This window comes from Mesoplodon densirostris, chromosome 15 (assembly GCF_025265405.1).
Source record: "Mesoplodon densirostris isolate mMesDen1 chromosome 15, mMesDen1 primary haplotype, whole genome shotgun sequence".
Taxonomy (NCBI): domain Eukaryota; kingdom Metazoa; phylum Chordata; class Mammalia; order Artiodactyla; family Ziphiidae; genus Mesoplodon; species Mesoplodon densirostris.
The window spans coordinates 47,356,223-47,379,804 of NC_082675.1; the positions used below are offsets into that span (position 1 = coordinate 47,356,223).

The 23,582-nt window shown below is 42.1% G+C and overlaps 1 pseudogene; it reads left to right on the forward strand.

The window, feature by feature from the left end:
• The first annotated feature begins 936 nt into the window (after positions 1–936).
• On the forward strand, positions 937–6,607 carry LOC132502490 (gamma-secretase subunit APH-1B-like; annotated as a pseudogene).
• Positions 6,608–23,582: the final 16,975 nt, after the last annotated feature.

The following is a 23,582-nucleotide window of genomic DNA, read 5'->3' on the forward strand; positions in this document are numbered from 1 at the left end:
CTAAGTCACTCAGATATAGGAACCATTGATCATAGCCAATTCACTTGACTCTCAGTAGTGTTTCATTTCTTAGCCAAATCTCTGTCATGTTTAGAACTGTCTTTTTAATGGAATCACAGCCTCCTATGGTGAAATATCAAACTACACATGACTGTGGCCTTCATTATGCTAATCTGACCTCATAACAACCCTGTAAAGTAAGAAAGGCAAAAGTTTCTCCATTTTGTCAATGAGAAAACTGACGCTCAGAGACTTAAAGAAATTTCCCAGGCACAGCTGCTAGTAAATGGCAAACCTAGGACCCAACCTCAAGTCTTCTGGTTCCAATTTCAATGCTCATTCAACTCATCAGTGCTGTGAGTGAAAGGGGGTGGGAATAATACAAGACACAGAGAGAGAGAGGAATTCAGACAGAAGCTTCTGAAAATGTTTCATCAAAAGTATGGCTAACTAACCAGTTACCACTCAACTCACAGCTCTCTTAACCACCAGTCAACTAGGAGGCTGAAGGGGCCGACCTGTGACCCAGAGTTCAAAAGGTCCCAAGTCTCCAGGAATCTAGGGGTCTCAGAGAGAATTCAGAAGTGGGTAAAACAATCAAAATGGTCTAGAAATTGGCTTTGGGTCTAGTAATGAGAGTGATGACAGAGAATGCCTGGAAGAAAGTTTTATGCTCAGTACTGTTGTTGAACTGAGTAATGAGATACTCAGCCTGTAATCAACCTCAGCCACCTAGTTCATACCCTAGAATTTCCTCACAGTAACATAATGATTAGCTCTGCACCTGATCTGACCCTATGGGCTGCACTGCCATAAACAGGGTCAGAGAGGGGTTACCACTGGGGAAGGAGAGGAAGTAGAGAGACACCATGAACCTAGGCTTTTAGACAACATAGGAGAGATAACTGCCCAATCCCAAATGAATGCCCGGAGGGGATGGCGGAAACTGAGCTGCCTCCAGAGCACCTCCTTGAGCTCTCTGCCATTGAGAGAGATTCCTTGGAGGTACCGCAAGTCATCACACATCCACAATGACATCCAACATTTATGTGCTACCAGAAGAGATCCATTCCATTCTAAGAAATACAATTGGTATAGTGAACTTCCAAAAGAATTAGAGGAGTTGAAGCAGCATCTATCCATTTTAGTACATGCCTCGTGTTTAATCTTTTCTATGAGCTATTAATATACTGAATAACATGCACTTAATGGTGAAATCCCAAGGCATTCTTTTTATAGTGAGGAATAAGAAAAAGAAGGAAATTATCACCAATAGTGCTCAATATTTTCCAAAATGTTTTGGCCAAACAACAGACCAAGGTAAAGAATTAAGTGCTATAAACATTGAAGAGGCAGTGACAAAAATTATTTGCAGTACAGCAGAAACTAACACAACATTGTAAAGCAACTATACTCCAAAGAAAAAATTCTGATTAAAACAAAATTATCTTTATTTGCAGATGACATACTGCTTCCTCCAAAATCTGGAAGTAGTACTAACAACTACTAGACTGAATAACAGCTTTTTAAGATTGCCAGAAACTAAACTCAGGACTTCCAGGATAAACATGGCTACCTAAGTTATGATTTTTCCCTGTTCACTTTGTGGAAGTCACATAAAAGCAAAAAGGAGAATGAATAAAATTCCACAAGCTCCATTTTCAGCAAAACCAGGAGTCCGATATACTATTCAGACTCTAAAACATGTAAGATCTGCCAAAATCAGCAGAGATCACCTAGAACTCATGCCTGTGTTGGGGAAGAGAGCATGGAGAATGCTACAGGGCATAGCAAAAACACATTTCTTGAAAATGGGGAGCCCCTCTTAGAGGCAAAAGCCCATGTCCCTTGTTTGCATCAACAAGCAGAGGAAATGGGTTGAGAAAGGGGGAGGATGCGGTAAGGGGGCAGCCGAGCCTCCCTGAACCATGTCTCATCCAAAGAAGGAAAGGGGGTAGGGCTGCACAGCAAATGGGGGCACACAGGACCCTCTACATGAGGTGGACTCTCTCTGAGGCTGCAAAGAAGTCCTTCAACTAGCCTGATCTTTCTGCCCAATCTCTACCCCCCAGGAACTTCTCTTCTAGGAGAACTCAAATCATGTACTGATGAGTCATAAAATAACCCTTTTTGTTGTTGTTTTGTTTGTTTTGTAATAAATTTTATTTATTTATTTATTTATTTTTGGCTGCGTTGGGTCTTCGGTGCTGTGTGCGGGCTTTCTCTAGCTGCAGCAAGCAGAGGCTACTCTTCCTTGCGGTGCAAGGGCTTCTCATGCGGTGGCTTCTCCCGTTGTGGAGCACGGGCTGTAGGCGCGCAGGCTTCAGTAGTTGTGGCTCATGGGCTCTAGAGCACAGGCTCAGTAGTTGTGGCGCACAGGCTCAGTTGCTCCGTGGCATGTGGCATCCTCCCAGACCAGGGCTCGAACGCGTGTCCCCTGCATTGGCAGGCGGATTCTTAACCACTGCGCCGCCAGGAAAGCCCTAAAATAATAAAAAAATAATAATAATAATTTTTATTGGGTGAAGGATGGGCACAGCATTGACACAAAGCTAATACAGGAAAAAAATTGTGAAAAACAACAACAAAACTTAATAATAGCTGAGTGCACTTGTCAGAAAACTATGACTATGAAGCACTTGAAATTTGTGAGCAAACATTTAACATGAATTTTTAAACTTAGAGAAGTGCCTCTATGAAGAAACACTACAAAGCAGAAACTGCAAAAGCTCAGAGATGTAAAATAATTTAATTAATTAATTAATCACCTTAATTTAATAAAAAATGATCTAGAAGAAGCAGGAGACAAAATATTTACAGAAATGAAGAAAATTTTAAAGGAAAATAAAATAATAATCAAAAAGATTTAAACAAACTAAAATGGAGATAGAGGAAAATATAGGTGAATATTTTTATAATCTTGGGATCAGAAAGGTTTTCCTAAACATGACCCCAAAAACGTTAAAACAATAAGGAAAATATCGATGAATTTGATTATATTAAAATTAAAATTTCTGTATAAGAGAAAAACATAAATTAAATTCTGGGAAACATTTGAAACATACATAACAAACAAAACTTGATATTCTTTAGCCACACACACATATATTTTACAAGTTAAGAAGAAAAATATAACACCTCAACATAAAAAAGTCAAAGGATATGAACAGACAAGTCAAAAATAAGAAACACAAGTATTACTAAATAAAAAAGAAAAATTCAAAACAGAATGGCAAATGCCATTTTTATAAAGAAAATTATTTCAACATTTGTATGGCTCACATGGGGGGGGAAAGCCACGCATGGATGAAACTGTCAAAATGTTAAATCTTATGGGGAAAATATTTTATGATGAGCGTTACTACTTCAGGAATCAGAAGTAAGTAAAACATTTCTATATTTTTTATTTATTTATTTATTTTTTTTTGCGGTATGCGGGCTTCTCACTGCTGTGGCCTCTCCCGTTGCGGAGCACAGGCTCCGGACGCGCAGGCTCAGCGGCCATGGCTCACGGGCCCAGCCGCTCCGCGGCATATGGGATCCTCCCAGACCGGGGCACGAACCCGTATCCCCTGCATCGGCAGTCGGACTCTCAACCACTTGCGCCACCAGGGAGGCCCTTCTATATTTTTTAAAAGTACACAATTAAAACATCGCAACAACATCAAAATAAGACCAAGGTTTAAATTAGTGTTTCTCAACAGGGCTGCTTTGCTTCCCCAGGGCACATTCAGCAATGTCTGCAGACATTTCTGGTTGTCACAACTGGTAAGAACTGATATTGGCAAACAGTGGATGGATGCCAGAGATGCTGCTTAATATCTTACAACGCACAGGACAGCCCCTCACAGAAAAGAACCATATGACCTAAAATGTTAATAGTGCTGAGACTGAGAAACTCTGACCTAGATGGAAATAAGACAGGACCTATTTGTAAGAGAGAAGTAGTGAGAAGATGCTGTGTTGACTTAATGTCTTATGATTAGCCCACATCAGAAATCTCAAGGAACTATTTCAAACTGTTCGGAAGTTGCCTCACATTCACATCTCTATATATCCCTGTGGGAACCAGCATCGTACTGCACCTAACCCCGTGGCCTCCGCAGAGCTGGAAGGGTGATGCTTGTAGAATCAGCCTTGCAAAACCACTGAGAGGCAGCCCTAACTTCCAAGTCAGGAGAGCACAGCTGTACAGGCAGAATCATCCTAGATAGAGGTGAATGGCCAAGAGGGTGGGTGTGACCTCCCACTCTGCTCCTCTCTATTCCTGCCTGTGGGAAGGCACTGCTTATGGGGGAAATCAGTTCTAACCTCCCTGTGGACCCTCATAACCAACGGCTTCCCAGAAGATAGAGCTATGTGTTGGGGTTTTGATGACCAAAGTACCTTTTTTTGAGTCCCTAGCAAGAGATTACTAAGATAAGGTTTATTGGAAGAGAAATGGTTTTCTAAATTCTTTAAGCTTCAGTTAGTACATCAAGATTCAGACTTTGCCGACTTTACCATTAAGCCAGGGATAGGGAGAAGCAAGGCTATGCTGTAAGGGGGATCCCTGCCATGCGAAAAGGAAGGTTACAGACTATACTTTTCATTCCCAGAGAAGGTGGAAAGGGAAAGGAGAAAAGGGGAGCAAACGATATATGTGTTCTGGCAACTTGCTCCAGACCAAATTCCAGAGGGAACAAAGAAGTAGTTGCGTCTAGACAAATATGAGGGAAACTTGGAGCTAGTTGCTTCCTTCACCATATAGAACCTGGGAAAGCTGAGAGCCTCCAAGAAGAGGTTGTATCGTATGTGACAGGATGAGAACAGGTAGATGAACCTGAAATACCACGCCTGGTTGCCCATGCCTGAGTGGAGGGTGCAGTGCATCCAGACACTAGTGTGTGCCCTAGGAAGTCGCAAAGAAACGCTGAGATGACCAGTGGACTTTCTGAGGCCCAGGATAGAGAAATGTCAAGCATTTCAAAACTAATGGGCAAATGGTGGATTTTGGCTATGGACACCATCACAATACCAAACACCGCCAGGTATTACCAGTCACTAACCCTTCAGAGGACACCAAACCCCAGAGCAGGAACCAGAGAGGGCTCAGAAGGACCGGTCCTCTCCTATGTGGATAAGAAGTCCCTCAATTCCTTGTCACCATGAGAACCCTTAAAGCTCCCCCAACCCAACCCAATAGATGCCATCTTGGAGATGGAGAGAGAAGAAGAAATTTGAAGATGGAGTTGAAAGAGACTATTTGAATTGAAAAGGACTGAAATCAGTGAACTGACATGCGTGTGTCCCCCTGCCCACTTTCCGTTAAGTCCATGATTGAATATTTGAGAAGCCTACATTTGCTTCCATATCTGAGCAGTGGTTTGTAAATGTGTTGCACCTTTTCGGGGTTTCCTCAGAAACTGAATCAGAGTGAGATGCCCCGACTTGTGTCTGAGCTTTGTCAGAAGGAGTAACTCTGACTTTAGCCAGAAGCCAGAGGAGGGAGCTGGTAGCGCTCATCCCCCGTGTCTTTCTTTTGTTTTATACACTCACATGCATGTACACACACACACACACACACACACACACAATTAAAGCTTTTGTTTTAAAACGGTTAGTTTGAAAGGAATAAAACAACTCTAGAAAATGCTTTAATTAAAAAAAACCCCACAAAATCTTACCAACTAAAAATTCTTGTCCTAAGATGGACCAATACAGAAATATCTGCTGATCTTTGGAGTGTTAGTCTCAGTCCTTATCCAAGAAATGTGCCATTTTGCATATTATAAACCTTTTTTTTTTAAAGCCCGTGTGGGCTTGAAGAGTATAAACCCAGGTGAGACAACACCCTCTATGCGATTAATAGCTTATGTTTCTGGTTTGGGCTTTGGAATCATGAGTGGAGTATTTTCCTTTGTAAATACCCTGTCTGACTCTTTGGGGCTGGGCGCGGTGGGCATTCATGGAGACCCTCCCCAGTGCTTCCTAAATTCAGCCTCCATGACGCTGGTGATCTTATTGCTGCACGTGTTCTGGGGCACTGTGTGTTTGGATGCCTGTGAGAAGAAAAAGTGGTACGCCCTTCTTGTAGTTCTTCTCCCCTATCTGCTGGTGTCAGCCCTGAGCTTCATAAATCCTCGTTATGGATTAAAGCTGGTGTCTGGGTGCTTCCCTGGTGGTACAGTGGTTGAGAATCTGCCTGCTAATGCAGGGGACACGGGTTCGAGCCCTGGTCTGGGAGGATCCCACATGCCGCGGAGCAACTAGGCCCGTGAGCCACAACTACCGAGCCAGCGCGTCTGGAGCCTGTGCTCCGCAATAAGAGAGGCCACGATAGTGAGAGGGCTGCGCACCGCGATGAAGAGTGGCCCCCGCTTGCCACAACTAGAGAAAGCCCTCGCACAGAAACGAAGACCCAACACAGCAAAATAAATAAATTAATTAATAAACTCCTACCCCCAACATCTTCTTTAAAAAGAAAAAAAAAAAAAAGGCTGGTGTCTGCATACATCATCCTGGTGCTCACAGGCGTCTGGACATCCTTCGTTTCTGCTGGAGCCTGAAACTCTGCCTCCTCTGCCAAGACTAGGACTCCCTCCTCTTCAAGCAGCGCTCCAGATAACCTCCAAGGACCAGCGCTTCTGAAACAGGAAGCTGTGCCTTTAGAAGAAGTGCAGCTGTGTCTTCTAAAAGTCCATTTTCCTGGTGAAATTTAGAATAAACAGTACTATCTAGATACGATATGGCTTTCATGCAACGGCTTTCTGAAAGGGATACATCAGTGGTGTGCAGCCTGGCTGCAAGTTGGAATCACCTGGGAAAACATAAAGACTAATGTTCTGGGCTCCACCCTCCAGATTTAATTGGTCTGGGCATTTGGTAATTTCTTAAAGCTTCTTAGATAAAACTCCGATGTGCAGCCAGGTTGAGAACTATCCATGTCCAAATACGAACTTTCTGAGAACACCATAAGTAAATAAGAATGAGATGTTTAGCTATCTCCTAACTCAGTTTGTGTTGAGCAAGTAACTATCTGAATGTCAAATAGAAGTCATAGTCGGCCTTTGTCTTTTAAAGTTCTGAAGTCACAAAAGGCTAAAGGGCTGTCATCTCTGTGAACTGTTTTCTCGTACTTCACTAGTACTCTGTTTTATGAGAACACGGTAGGCTGTGCTTCTAACTACAATAATAAATTGCACTGACTTACTAGGATAAAAAAAAAATTCTTGTCCTGTATTTCTTTTCTTTTTTCCTGTTCTTAACCTTGGTTGCCTTACTTTTTTAACTTTATAATCTCACAGGCTGTGCTTTCATCTTAAAATTTATCTTTCTAGTTCTACCTTTTATCTTTTACCTGTTAGGCTTTCAGTTTTTAAATCTATTTTAAATTTTTATTTATTGTCATAATATCTATTAGACTTATTTATTTAAATTCTTAAATTTTATACTCTTCCCCCAAATCTTTTTTTCCATCTTTATATGGCCAAGTTGAAAAAACAGGGACATGCAGCAGCAGAAACGGTCAAAGTGCTAAAAGGAGAGAATGGAAATTTTCTTCTCCTACATTATTTTTGGGCCACAAGACAATTTTCTAGAAAGTCTTATCCATTATTCACACTTTATTTTAGTATGGAATTTCTACCATGCCACAGGCCTCCTGGTGGCATTAACTTCTCAATAGTTCTCAATAGACACCAGGTTTCTGGTGCCCTTTCACAGTAGCCTGGTGCTACTTCCCATCCATTTATATACCAGGAGGTTGACCACCCTTTCAGGCAGTTCTCAGGCTTCCCAGGGACCCAGAAGAAAAGAGGCAAACACTGGCTAGAGTGAAGGATATACTATATAGGGCTTTTTTTCATTTTGTGCTTCTGTTTTTGTTTTTGTTTTGTTTAATAGTGCAACTTGGACCTCTGTTGGATCTTGGGAATCCAGGTGTGTCTAGAAGGGCAGACAGTAAATAAGCTAAGGATCTCCCCTTTGCATTCTCTTACCGACCAAGGATCCCAGGAAGGTCCTACAGGAACATGGTAGAAGCTTAGGTGTTTTGAATTTTCCTCTTCCTAGGGTAGAACAATTGCAACATGTGGGAGTCACGGGTCTTGACAGTGCCTCAGGGCTCTAGCCTCACTGCTTCTTTTCAAACTGTTAAAAATATTTTTATTGTGAGCTAGAGTAAAAATACATTTTACATGGTGATCCAGTACACACACACACAACACACATATTGACACAAATAATTGTTTTATCAAGTAATACCCTTACCCCATATGATAAAGTTAAAAAGCAACAAAGCTAATATAAATGTGATTTTATGATTATTTAATTGCAACATTATATTCTATATGTCTCTAACCTACTAACATTTTTCTTTACTCCTGCTTTGCAAGTGGGAGTTTGAAACACTAAATAAAGGACTTTTCCCAAAGAGTTAGCTTGCTACAAAGTAATATAAACAAATACAACAATAGCTAACATTTATTAAGATTTAGTATGTGCTAGGCACTTTCCTATGTGTACTTTGGATGATAACTCTGTGGCAAAGGTACAAGTTTTATTTTCATTGCTACATTTTATGTAAGGAAAAGGGCATTTAGGGATTAAGTGGCCGCTCTAGATCACATAGCCAATTGCAAAACAGATCTTAGATTCAAACCCAGACTTCCTGGCTCCAAAATTACACAGTTACCCACTAAATTACATTTTTCTACTCCCATCCATCTTCAGGGAAATTAAAGTAAAATCCACCCCCCCCCCACCTTGTCCTACTCAGCTTAAAGGACAGGACCAATAAGGCTATGGTATCCCAAGTACCTAACTTCTTTTGGTTACCCTGGAGATATTTCACCAGTGAGCACAACTCTAGCCCGGGTGATGGGGTGACATTGCCAATCAGGATATATTTACCTTGGCCTCCAAAATCCAGGATGTGGCACAATGAACAAAAATATCATCTAAGAAATAACATGACACCAAGAGACACACCTCTTTAGCCTGGTAGAATCCCTAGCAACAATTCTCTCTGACTGATCTTCTACATTACAATCGAAGTTATACACAAATTTTAGCCTGTTACTCCTACAATTAAATATTCATGACTTTCATCATATACTCATAGAGTCTAAATAAATTATTTTGCAATGTATGCACATGTCAAATCGTTATGTTGTACACCCCGAACTAACATAATGCATGTCGATTATACTTCAGTTGAAAGGAAGGAAGAAAGGAAGGAAGGGAGGGAGGGAGGAAAGAAAGAAAATTATATATGGCCCAACTTAATTTGAATCTCACTCTGTAGTTCCCTATTCACAAAACCTTAATTTTAGCCCTTTCGCACCTTGTTTGCCTAGATCTTTACTCATCCTTAAAAATCCAGTTCAACCAGAGCAGAATGTGAAAGCTTCACCTGTGTAGATACTCAAATAGCCAATCATTGGAACAGAAATAGAGTTGAAGAGAATAACAGTGATCCAGGAACTCAAAAAAAAAAAAGAGAGAGAGAGAGAAATGAGGGAATGTGATCTGGGAGTTGGTGGAGAACACTAGCAATGTAGAGAAGTGGTTGAAAAGCCTGGTGACTTGAGATTCAAGAGTGGATGCTTTGGGAGGAGATGAGATGACCTGGAAGAGACAAACAAGAGCAAGGATGATTCTCAGCACCCTTTTTGAGAAGCCTGCAGAGGAAGCAGTGTCCTAGGGGGAGAGAGAGATTTTCTTCGGAAAGACTTTGTTTACAGAGGGAATTTAAAGTTTAAAGGAGAGTTTTTTAAAAATCCAGTTCAATATCATTTTCCCCACCTTCCCCAGCAAAAGTAAGAATGGCCTCCAAAACATTGTAAGAGATAATTCAAGTGGAGTTATTGCTATTACTAGTGTAATAGTATAAGATGGTTTACAGAGGCAAACAAGAACCTCTTTCAAAATGCTTTGATAACTATCCTCTAATGCTACCTTGGGCATGCCCCTCTCAAACGTTCTAGGTAAGAGAGTAAATCGGTACAGCCTCTGTGGAGAGTAACTAGATATGGCGGTTAAATTTTTTGTGTTAACTTGGCTAGGCTATGGTGCCCATTTGTCTGATCAAACACTAGTCTAGATATTGCTGTGAAGGATTTTATAGACATGATTAACATCTACAATCAGTTGACTTTAAAGGAGTAAAGGAGATGACCCTCAGTGATGTGGGTGCAGCCCATCTAATCAGTTGAAGACCTTAAGAGCAAAAAAAAAAAAAAAAGAGAGAGAGAGAGAGAGAGAAAGAATAAAAGGAGTTCTGCTCCAAGATGGTGAAATAGAAATCCATCCTGGAGGGTGACATCATGAAGATGGCACCATAGGTCATTCCTGACTTCAGCTCCCTCAAAGGAAGACCAGCTAGCAACTATCCATAGAGGAGACACCATTGTGAAAATCCCAGAACATGGGGTGGAGACAGGAGGTGAGGCTTAAGCCTCACCCTGGACCACAGAGATGGAGAAGGACCACACTTGAAGGGTAAGAGAAGTTTCACTTGGAGCTTGTTGCCCCTCCCCTAGGCCAGCGCAGCACTGCCCCAAGAGGTACCCCCCTTGGTCTATGGTTTCCCCAGGGGGAAAAAGAGAGCCCAAGGTGGACCTCCAGCTTCCCCAGCATTTCAGACACTTCACAGGAGCCCCACTTGGGTCTCTCCTCATGGGGATCACAGGGGGAAATCTGTGGGCCTCGACCACTGGGTATCAGATAGAGATGGAGAAGGAGAAGAGGACTTAGAACAAGCTCAGATCTACGCAGACTGTGCTCCTGCTTGCAGAAGAGCCTGGGCAGAGATTCTGGCCAGCAGCTCTGCCCATCTATGAAAGTGTGTGTGTGTATGTGTGTGTGTGTGTGTGTGTGTGTTTTGGGGGTGGAGGGGGACAGATACACCTAAGCCACTCAAAACATGTTGGCAGGCAGGAGCAGGGCAGTGGGAAACAATTTGGGGAGGATGAAGAGAGAGGAAGCAAGTGTCTCCTTGGTTCCGGCCGGGAAAATATGGCAGCTGCCAGAAATGTGACAGATTTGTCACAAGCATGTGAAAACACCTCAAGAATGGTGTTTGCTCACATTATGTACCCTATGCCTAGTGCAGAGTGTGGAACATATTAAATATTCGTTGGCTGAATTCAAAGCGAAGGTATGAATGAATTAACCGTATAAATTAAAAAAAAAAATCTTTTCTGAGTTCCCAGCCTGCTGGCCTGCTCTACGAAGCTCAGACTCAAGACTACAACATCACCTCTTGCCTGAGTTTCCAGCCTGCTAGCCTACCTTACAGATACCAGACTCGCCAGCCCCCGTAATTGTGTGAAGCAATTCCCTGTTTTTAAGCTACAGATGTACTCAATGTGTAAATGAAATTATGCATGTCCAAGGCTCAGTAGTACTGCAGAAACAACTAAATGCCCTTCACTGAACTATTAATTGGAAAATTATGGCACACCCATAGCTAGAATTTGCAGCCATAAACAAGAAAACTCTCTATATCCTTACATTGAATTTTACCCAAGGCAATATTAAGTGAAAAAAAGCAAGACATGGAATAAAGTGTATGGCTGCTACCATTTGTATAAAAATAAGGGAGAAGATAGGGTGATACACACACACCCACACCACTGTCTCTGAAAAGATATATAAGGAATTGGTGATGTTGGGTAGTATTGGTTGTTTCTGGGGAACAAGAATATTCTTTCATAACTTTGAAATTTGGTCAAATATATTATGAAAACAAATCAATTTGAAATGAAATTTAAAAAGCACACCACATAACATTGTTAAAGAAGGGATGCAGAATACTGGATAGCTGCACAGAACTGCTCAAGGGCTTGTGATTTCTCTGCCCTCTAGAGGCTGCGTTGAGAAGAACTTGACAAAACTGTTACTGTGGACCTCTCAGCCGGCCTCCAGTTAGTCTGGGGGCACAGGCCTGCAATGGCTGCTTACAGGATGGTTTTCCTCTGGCTACAATGCCTTCGTTTCAGCTGGCAGCAGTGGTGCCTGTAATGGTGGTGTCAATGGCTATTAGAGTGGGAGGAATCAGAACTTGAAAAACCATAGCTCTACTGAAATCTCCTAGAATCACACATGTTGAAACAGAAATGAGGGCAGGTCTTCAGTCACTAATGAAATACTGATACTTCTTTATTATGGTCAAAAATATAAAACTAGAAAATGAAACTGTAGAATGACTTTTCTATTTATGAATGTAGCCTTTTACATAAAAAATGACTTACCTAATAAATCATGAGGTCAGATTTTAAATCCTGGCACACTCAACATGTATAAAAAGAACTTTGTAATCACATGTTCTCACTGCAGGCTGCAGCTGGAAAATATGGAAAATAAACAGTTTTTTAAAACTATTTAATCTTTTGAAATTTAAATATGTATTATAACAACAATATACTTCTACCGTCACACAGTCATTGTTAATATTTTTCATATTTGCTTCTAATTTCTTCCTAAAAAAACTAATATGTATTTTCCAATTAGAAAATGATGACATAATCATTATTGACAATGTTAAAATATGAAAACTTTAACGATGTTATTAGGGCTAACCAAAACAATATGAAATTGGCAGAAATAAGTATATTGTTCTGTAATAAAAATTTTCAAGTCAACGCACATATTTATAACCTGTAAAAGTCTCCTCTAAAAGATCACCAAAGACTGTTTATTTAATCCTGTTTTAATCAATGTTAAATTCTTTGCAAATTATTACATGATATATTTCAGTAAGAGTTTAAAGGAGGAAGAAGCCACCTATTTTATGTTCATTGTAAGTGTTCTTAACAGTCATCATTGAACAGTATTAAGTAGCCAGGGAGCAGACAGGTTGGTTTAGGTGCTTTGTAAACCCAGTTAAAGATACACCCTTTGATTTTCCAGAATATAAACTCTTGCCAGGATCTCTCCTCTCTCTGACCATTAAATGCTGATGATCCTCAAGATTCTTTCCTGGACATGTGTCCTCTATAAGCTCTTAGCACCAGTTCCTTGCATTCTCCTGGTTTACTTGTCACTTGCAGGCCGGTGACACCTGGATCACTATCTCCAACACTGGACTCCCCACTGATCCAGGCTTGCTGGATCTTTCCATACGTATATTCCCTGGGTGCATCTAACTCAATGTGTCTAATAGTGAACTCACCATTGTTCCCCCAAAACTGTTCCTTCATCAGCGTTCACTGGCACCTGCTTAGTCAGTCAGGAACCAGTGAGCACCCTTTGCTATTCTCCCTCGTTGCCTTCATGTCAGATTTCTCAAGGCTGTCCAATTTTACAGCCTAAGTGTTCTCAATCTCCTGCCCAAGATCGGGCTCTGAACATCTCTTACCTGCGTTGTTTCAATCACTTCCTAATTATCCTTCCTGTATTCATTCTTAGCTTTCTCTGCATTCATCCACAATGCTGTCGGAAGGATGCGTTCGAAATGCACTTCTGGAGAGAAACTATCAGTTGAGGTCACACAACTTGGTCTATGAAAAAGCATGAAGCCATATAATCCTACTATATCTCCTGGTTTATTAAATTTATACTTTTTTAATGTATGGAGAACTTTATAACATATAAATAAAAGTTTGTAAGGTCGTTTTCGACTTACAAATGCCTGACATATAACCATCTCTTACCTAGACATGGGTGTCTTATTCAGGAGTTCACTTCCTCCAATTTCCTGCTGAAAACAGAGCCTCCCCATTGTACAACTCCAAGGTTATTGAAGTCCGTGTGAGGGGCACCCCTTCAATGACAACGGTGCCCCCTAGTGTTGACAACAGAGCGCTACTAACTGGATGTCTTCTCGCTATTGTGCTGGAATCACCGGGGATTCTAGCGTCTTCTCTGCTGCCTGCTTTCCCATCACCTTTACTTCCCATTTCCTTCCACTGCTGAGGACAAGTGCGATCTTCGCCCCTCCTGTTGCTTCTCGGGATGCCTGTGTGATTCCCTACTGCCACTTTGATCATCAGAGCCCTCTTTAATGGCCCAGGACTCCCTCTGATGCCACAAGAACCCTAGAAACCTCACTGCTAACCGCTGCTTCTCAGGCTATAAAGCAGCAGAACCAGAGTGGGCTGTATGGGAACTGGAGAGTGGAGAGATGTGAACTGACCCCACTGAGTGGAACCCAGAATTGACTTCCTCACAGAAATAATGCTATCATCCCGGCTATGTACTATTATTAATACCGTAATTAAGTACAGAGGCACTAAATTGAACTTTGAGGGTCATTCTAGAAAATTAAACTACTACCTAAGCACTGTGGCTGTCGGAAAATGCATTCTTAACTGATTTAGAAAGGAACACTTGGAGTGTAATCAACTGATAGTTGAGCCCAAATAAATGAATCATGTTAGTGTTTAAAAATCCATTGGAGGCAATGCACACGTGAACTATTATATAATATTCACCTTCACTAATATGTGTATTTTCAGCTGTTTGCAGGAGTGGCCATTTTCCTGGAATCGGGTACACTGAGGTCAGACTTAGAAGTGGAGTAGTGTAGACAGTGATCTGTATCCAAAGTCGGTGTCTAATGTTACTCCTCTTGCCCCGTTGCTCCAGCCTGACCACGTGTCTTGAAAACACCAAGGTCAGGTCCACCTTTGAGTGCCCCGTTGTCCGGAATACACTTCCCAAGAGTTTTGCTTGACTCTCCCCACGGCTACATTTGTCCTCTCCCGACGACACCAGAGCTGAGAACCCAACTTCAAATAGGCTGCCATCCAACCCCCCTGCTCTGCTTTATTTTTCTTTAGAATATATATTTACCTGAAAGATATGTTTGTTTGCTTCTTTTCTGCTTCTTCAACTAGAATGTAAGACTCCCAGGGGCAAGGAATTTGTTCCTCATCTTCCTTGCTGAAACCCCAGGTGCCTGGTGTGGCCCATGGTAGATGCATAGGAGACACAGAACAATAAATATATGATTTCAAGGAATGAATGAATTAGTTTGCCATTCTCTTTTTTTTTTTTTTTTTAGTTTGCCATCCTTAATATGACGTCTTCTCTCTTTTCTTAGTCAGATTTGTTAGACTCTCTAATTGATCTCTTCAAAGGACACTGTGGTGCAAAGAATAATGCGGTGGTTAGAACAGACCCTGAATCTGCTTGGAATTCTGGCCCCAGCACTTTCTAGCTTTATAACCTTGAACAAATTATCTCACCTCTCAAATCTCCACTCCTCATCTATAATACTGAGGTAACAAAAGAATTTTCCTCATAGGATGTGATGACAATTAAATGAGTTAATGCATATAAAGCTCTTAGTATGGTGCCTGCCTATTGCTTAAATATTATTAAACCCATGGTTTTATAGTTCTATAGTGTGTGTGTGTGCATGTGTGTGTGTGTGTGTGTGTGTGTGTGTGTTTTCAGGCATAGGCTCACATGCACAGAGCTTTGCTTCTTAGTTAATAAAGTTTTACTTACCATTTAAAATGTACTTTTTAGTGGTTTGGGGTTGTTGTTCATTTGCTAGATTCTGAAATTGGTTCTTTGGTGGTCATTTGCTCTAATTTTCTGGTTCTCTGATTGCTAGTCTGGCTCAAATATCTATCTCATTATTTTTCATTTATTGCCCAATTGAATAAATAGCAATCGAATGTTTCCCAAATGTGGCTGATGGAATATCAGGCACTAGGTTTTTTTAAAAAGCATATTTTTAAGGCTTTTTCAAGATCCTCTTGGGATGGGGGCCAGGAACATGTATTTAAACAGTTTCTCCAGATGATTCTTCTGTGCTGCAGAATTTGAGAGCCACCAAAAGAGGACCATGGGAATTGGCAGCTGGTCAGGCGTTGCTCAGACATCACATACATCAGAGTTCCCTGCACGAAGCCTTGCTCCTTCGTATTCTCACTCCATCTCTCCTCTGTAGAGAACTGCCCTCAAGAGTTCTCTGTGCTGCATGTACCCAATAAGCCTTGGTTGGTATTCCTGAAGTTTTGGGCATTTCTTTCTATCTGCTCTCTTGGTTGAAAGGAGAAAAAATTTGACCCTGCTTGGCTGAAGAGCCCTTTTTACTGCCAACACTGTTTGGTGAACAAATGTATCCTCCAAATCCTTTAACAATGTACATGTATGTCAAATCATCACATGCTACACATTGAATATATTGCAATTGTATTTGTCAATCATGCCTCAGTAAAACTGAGGGAAATTTTTTACCCTCCAACTCTGCCACTCCTGGCAAATCTTCATGAAGAAGACTTCAGGGAATTTCCCATCTTTGCCAAAACCCATCCATGCATCCAGCCCTTGCTCCCTAAGCTGTGAGGAATCAGCTGGGGCTTCTGTATTACATCCACTTACTGTCTAACACAGCAATGTACCCCCAGAGTCTTCTTTCATTTTAGTTCAAATTGTGCTTCACCTGGAAGATCTTCCTTGTAGTTTATCGTCTGCAGTTGAGTCCTTGTTAGCTTCAGCCCTGCTATAATTTTCTGCTCTGTTATTGCCTCTTTGGGGTATTTTCAGTGACTGTGAGGAAGACGTTTGTTTGCTTGTGTATTAACACAGCCATTTTTCCCCAGACAGCAGTTTTTAGAAGATAAGTCTCCTGATCAGATAGTTTCATTGCTAGTGATTCATTCTCAATTCAAAGAACTAGTTACTGGCCAGAGCAGGAAAGAAATGTTCAGGCTTCATTTTCATACACCTTGAGAACTTCTGGAAGGAGCTTCCCTGGAAGGCATAGAGAGGCCTTGGGTCAGAAGGCACGCTGCAGACCTCCTGAGTGTGTTCGAGCCTGGGAAAGGCTTATATCCCCAAATCTGGAATTCACATGGGAGGGCTCGTGCCTGCAGATGCTGCCTGGGAGCAGCACAAGCTAGTGAAAGTCGTGGGACAGGCGGATTTGAAACTGTTAGTGAATTTGGCCTCAAAAAGAGGGCTTAGATTCTGTTCATTACTGACAACAGATAGTCTTGTTCATAACATCATTATTAAAAATAGCCCTTTGATCTCTTTTTCTATTTTGCTTATAAGCAGGCTCAGTTTCTTCAAAAGGTGAGATCTGAAGACAGACAGAACATACTAGGGCCATGTCTTATTACCACAGGCTGTCCCAGAAAGACAAGCCACTGAGCTTTCTTTCTTTATGGGGACAGCTGGATGTGATCAGAAGTAGACAGGCCAGGCATTCAGGGCCTGAGCTGCCAGGACATGCCTAACTTTCCAATCCTTTAAAAATAGGAACTGAAAATCCAGTCCCATGTTTACTCACCAAATGTAGCATTGGCCCTCAAATTCACACTGCTGTATTATTCTCAACTTGCTTCATCCAGCTATTTTTGGGAGCCGACTGATGATCAAAGAGGGTCTCATTAGAGGGACTTCTCTGGTGGCGCAGTGGTTAAGAATCCGCCTGCCAATGCAGGGGACACAGGTTCGAGCCCTGGTCCCGGAAGATCCCACATGCCACGGAGCAACAAAGCCCGCGCATCACACTACTGAGCCTGCGCTCTAGAGCCCGCGAGCCACAACTGCTGAAGCCCACGCACCTAGAGCCCGTGCTCTGCAACAAGAGAAGCCACTGCAATGAGAAGCCCGTGCACGGCAACGAAGAGTAGTCCCAGCAAACAAGACCCAACGCGGTCAAAAAAAAAAAAAAAAAAGACTTGATCTCTTGTCGGGGAGCTAAGATGCCACGTGCCTCGCGGCCAAAAAAACAAAGCATAAAACAGAAGCAATATTGTAACAAACTCAATAAAGCCTTTAAAAAATGGTCCACATCAAAATAATCTTAAAAAAAAAAAAAAAGAAGGTCTCGTTAGAAAATGGCATTTGTTAATAGAGCTTCAGACCCAAAAATGGGACTTCTCTGGTACTGGAAACACGGTAACCTAACAGTTCTGCCTCTTAATCACAAACCTATTTGATCTGAGATTCTTTTCACATTCATTTACTTAAGAAATTAGGTCGTTCACTACAATTAATTTGCAAGCCAAGACAGCCAGCTGCTCAAGTGAGATCCCCAATTTTGTAACAAATTGAATAAATACTAATTTGTTGATATGATTATGGAATTAGCAAAATGGCCTGTTCCTCAGTGTGAAAAATTAAGATCCAAGTTATTTCATGATGGCTTATCCCAGTTACAAGTTAAATGAAATGGAGACTCTATTGATCACCAACTAAAAAACCATTGTTAAAAATAAAGACCATTGGGGCTTCCCTGGTGGCGCAGTGGTTGAGTCCGCCTGCCGATGTAGGGGACACGGGTTCATGCCCCAGTCCGGGAAGATCCCACATGCCGCGGAGCGGCTGGGCCCGTGAGCCATGGCCGCTGAGCCTGCGCGTCCGGAGCCTGTGCTCCGCAGCGGGAGAGGCCACAACAGTGAGAGGCCCGCGTACCGCAAAAAAAAAAAATAGTGATAATAATAAAAAATAAAGACCATTTGGACATAGTTTGAAACTGCAAGTTGTGATTTCCGTGTGGTCCTCATGCTCTCTCTCTAATATGGGTCCCACATCTTACTTAAAATGGTGCTGATTCTTCCTAGACCTCTGTTCTCAGATTGCCTTCCTCCCATTATAAGAATCAAATTTGCATTAAGACTTTATACTGTATATTCTTTATACACTTGTCCACTATTTGCATCAGTTTTTGAGATTCCAAAATATGCTGAAGAAAGTTTAGGTTTATTATCTTCTCATTATTTAAATTCAAAAGAGATTAATTTGCAGAAAATGACACCTTTTACTCAGAAAAGTATCTGTGTGCCGTTGGGGGAAGGTGGTGCTTATTTTCTTCCTGCTCTCGTTTCCATAGAGAGGAAGGAAGGGTACCGAAGGTGCGTCCCGCCCCTCCTCCCCGCCTGCTTGCCAGGAAGCACGGACGGGCTCGCCTGTCTGGAGACCGTGGAGGCAAAGAACGGGCTCCCGTGTGGTTCTTTCTCAGTCTTCCTGCAGGGTCTCCATTTCTCCTTCAGTCCACCGTGAGCCAGGAACAGCCAGCAATGGACGTACCAGGGAGAAAGGGGGACCTGGGGGTCCAAAACGCTCTGGTCTGTATGGCTGGGCCTGAGGCAGGCTGGGATTCTCTGTCTTCCTGGAAAGATGAGCGTCTACACCTCTCATCAGGGGAGTGGGTGAAAAAGCTCTAGATTTGGGGTCAGGCAGGAGTATAAAAAGATCTACTCCAGGGCTTCCCTGGTGGCGCAGTGGTTGAGAGTCCGCCTGCGGATGCAGGGGACACGGGTTCGTGCCTCGGTCCGGGAAGATCCCACATGCCGCGGAGCGGCTGGGCCCGTGAGCCATGGCCGCTGAGCCTGCGCGTCCTGAGCCTGTGCTCCGCAACGGGAGAGGCCACAACAGTGAGAGGCCCGCGTACCGCAAAAAAAAAAAAAAAAAAAAAAAAAAAAAAAGATCTACTCCAACTCAGCCCACCAGGTAATTGTTTGAGATAATTATTTGATGTTGTTCTGGAAGGCTCAGTTAATTACTGTGTCAGGTTTCTGGTTTTTGTTTTTTTCTTTTCCAAATTTACTAGAAAGCAAGAAGAGGAATAATTATATTTCTTGAGTTGGGACACGCCCACTCACTAACTCCCTCACGCCGGTCTCCAAATCATCCAATTTATAGCCTTGAAGACGCTGAATTAAAAGACTACCGGAAATTATTTCTCCGCATTTTACTTTAAATAATATTCACCAAGGGGCGGGGCGGACAGAGCACTGAAATTCTGAGGAAGCATCTAAGTTCAACACTAGGTGTCACTATGCTAATCTTCTGAATTAGGTATTCAACCATTTTTCCCCCAATCTGTTTTATGTTCTTCCTAAAAATGATAGTAACAAAGGCCAAATATTTGACCCTAGATTATCATTAACCAGATGTTTCTTTGGTGGGGGGGCAGGGGGGTTGCTCCACCCTGCCACTTGTCTAAGCTCTGAGAACATTAAGTCTGAAGTCTAACAACCACGTTATGGTCTCGAGCAATGGTTCTCAATCTTGGCTGCACATTAAAATCACCTGGGAGATTTTTTTTTTGAGTACTTATGCATGAGCCCCTCCCAAAGACTCATGTAGATGGTACAGGGTGGGCTGTGAATAGCAGCATTTGTTTAAAGTTCATCAGGATGTTCTAATGGGAAGACAAGGCTGAGACCTCTGAACTGGTGGTAAATGGCTCCTACCTTGAGTCTACATCAGAATCACCCATGAGGCCGCTCGGAGACCTCCGGAATCAGAATTTCTGGCATGGAGCCCACAAATCTGTATTGTTCAATGATCCAGCTGAGCCCTGGACGAGCATCTGGGAGGCGCCAGAATGGATTTCCACTTCTCCTCTCATATATCCTCCATGATTTGTTCAGATAAGCTGTTATCATGCCATCTGCTGGATCTCCAATGCAAGCCCCAGTCACTTCATATCTAGATTATTCTAACAAGTCTGTCTTTTCCCATCTTCAATTTCCTTGAAACTGTCACAAGATTTGCTCCTAAAACACAACTTTGCTGCAGATATTTTGACAGAGGATACATTTTGCCATTTTGCCAAATCAAAGGCTCCTGGCAAAGGATAAAATCACCTCTTTAAATAAGTGCTTCATACCAAGTACAGAACTTTACCAAACGTTGCTGACCCTAGTCCATTCCCAGTCTTAAACCAGTTGGGATCAGAGTCACACCCCAGCTGTGGCCCTTATTCCCTCTCCAAATTATCAGTATCTGTAACACCTCCTCTACTTCCACCAGGAGCCATCTCATTCCGCACCCCATCACTCTTTATCACCCCAGGGATACAAATTCGCAAAGGTTTGAGGCTCAGCGCTAGGGCCTGAGAACTGATATTCTGCAGATTACCTGGTGACCTAAAAGCTTGGGAGTTGACTGACGTTTTTCCCCCTTATATCACACCAGTCTCTTCACCCCCTCCGCTTCCAAGATTTGGACTCCACACCCTCTATCAAAGCCATCTGCAGCTCAAGAAATAATTACAGACTATCTGCCACTCTTTGGGCAGCAACTTGAGCCATGGTATTGGGTATGTCTGGTCACAGAAGTGGGAAGGGATATTTTCAAGGGAGACAAAGCTGGTGGAGCATGAGAATTCAAGCTGGCATTGACAATGACCATTGCTACAGAAGCTGTGTAACTGACAGCTTAGGTCAGCTCATTGCACGGGACTGCTCAGGCTTCATCAAGGGGAGCAGAGCCCTGTGTTCCTGGGGGTTTACCCTCCGGTCCAGCAAGAGCAGCTTCCTGGTGCCTCCCTCCCCCCCAGGAGGCTACTCCAACGTTTCAATGGCCCTGGCTGTCCCTTGAGCCTCCTGACGATTTTGCTGACTCTCTTTACTTCTCAAACCTGCCCCTCATTCCATGCAAACTCCCATTAGGACATATTGCCTTATTCCCCTCTGGTAGTGGCCCCCCTGTCTCTTCTTCACTTATTTCCTTTAACACAGAGAACTTTACCAATTTGCCTGGATCCTTGTAGTTTTTGCCCTCTTACGCATCTCTTCCCCTCATTTCCCCTACAGAGCCTCACAACATGTCCTCAAATTAATATTTTCTGGTCTGCACTCTTATCCCAATTTCTTCACCACTTTACTTCCTCTTAGCAGAGGAATCTGTGTAGTCCTTTTTTACACTAATTCAGATTGTAGGATTGAAGCACTTTTTATGAATCTCCTGTCACTTGCTGACACAACACAAACTGTCAGTAAATGATTGACAAGACAGTCTGTTCTCTTATAATTAAAACAGATTATAGAGCATTTCGTACCGTAGTTCAATTTTGCAACTACAGCATAAATTCTGTGAGCACAGGCAAGGAGAAGCATATTTTTATATAGATTAAGTCAAAGCTACTTCCCAAGTAACTTTCAAGGCTTATAAACCTCCAAATTCATCGGCAAGATTGACGGCAATACATCAGTCATCAAGAAATTTCTCCGTTAGAAATGAAATTCGTGATTATATGTCACAATAATTGCTTCATGACATCATATAATTAAGTGGCACAGGGGACAGGATATGGAGCCAGCATGTTCGATGTAAATTCCTTTCTGTGCACACCACTATAATTTCATACCCTAACAACTGAACTTGACAGGCAGTTGAAAACAGATGGCAAGTTTCTTAAAAAATATAATGATCCCTGGGCTTCCCTGGTGGCGCAGTGGTTGAGAGTCCGCCTGCCGATACAGGGGACGCAGGTTCGTGCCCCGGTCCGGGAAGATCCCACATGCCGCAGAGCAGATGGGCCCGTGAGCCATGGCCGCTGAGCCTGCGCGTCCGGAGCCTGTGCTCCGCAACGGGAGAGGCCACAACAGTGAGATGCCCGCGTACCGCAAAAAAAAAAAAAAAAAAAGTAAAATGATGGTGATGGATGTGCTCATTAACCTGATGTGGGGAATCCTTTCACAAGGTATATGTATATCATCACATTGTACACATTGGAAATATTTGAGAAAAACACTAATATTAAGTATGAGGGACAATTTAAAAAATTTACAGCGGTCTTCCCTGGTGGCGCAGTGGTTGGGAGTCCGCCTGCCGATGCAGGGGACACGGGTTCTTGTCCCCGTCCGGGAAGATCCCGCATGCCGCGGAGCGGCTGGGCCCGTGAGCCATGGCTGCTGGGCCTGCGCGTCTGGAGCCTGTGCTCTGCAACGGGAGAGGCCACAGCGGTGAGAGGCCCGCGTACCGCAAAAAAATAAATAAATAAAATTAAAAATAAATAAAAAAATTTAAAGCATTTATTAAAAAAATTAAAAATTTTTAAATACAAAATAAAAGCAGTAAAGATTGCAAGTCTAAGTCATCCTTCAATAAAAATATGTCAGGTTAGAAATATTTCAATTTTTAAAAAAAAGCAGCACCCCCCCCAAAAAAAAACCTTGTAATAAAAATATTTCTAAGAAAAAAAAGAAAGAAAATGTCAGCTGGTAGACTCTAAATTCACCCTGAGAGGCTCTGACAGCAAATGGGATGAAATTTGGTGTCTAAAGATAGAAACTTTGATCATAGTTATCAGCATAACCAGTCAAGAAGAAAAAGAGACCTCAAAGAGTAGAGGAAATAAAATGGACAAAATAAAGTAAGATTATTATATCCAGACAGTGAAACCATTTGAGAAAAATCAAAATAACAGATCAAGACCAGAAAGGAAGAATTAGATATTTGAAAGGAAATAGTAGCCAAAATATCAAAATAGGATCAACATTATAAATGTTAGCTAGACTCCATTTCCAAACTAGAAAGATACTGGGAGAAATACAAAAGGTGAGATAAAAGAAAAAGGGAATTATAACAATAGTTTCCTGACTTGAAACCTGACTTGAAACCCTGTCATTAGTAGATGCCATATTAGGTAACTTCTTCGGCATTTTATTTCATTAATAACTCAAAACAATCACTTGCAGTAAATATTACACCATTTTTCAGATGAAAATCCCAAGGGTCAGTTCCTTGATATCACATAGCTTTGTAGTAGTGGAGTTAGCATTTGAATACAGATGAGTCATTCTAAAGCTGGTGTTCCTTACTACTTATGGTCTATACTGTTATTTTGGTGTGTTGTTATAGGAATACCTGGGTGAGGTTTATTGTTATGAACTACAGAT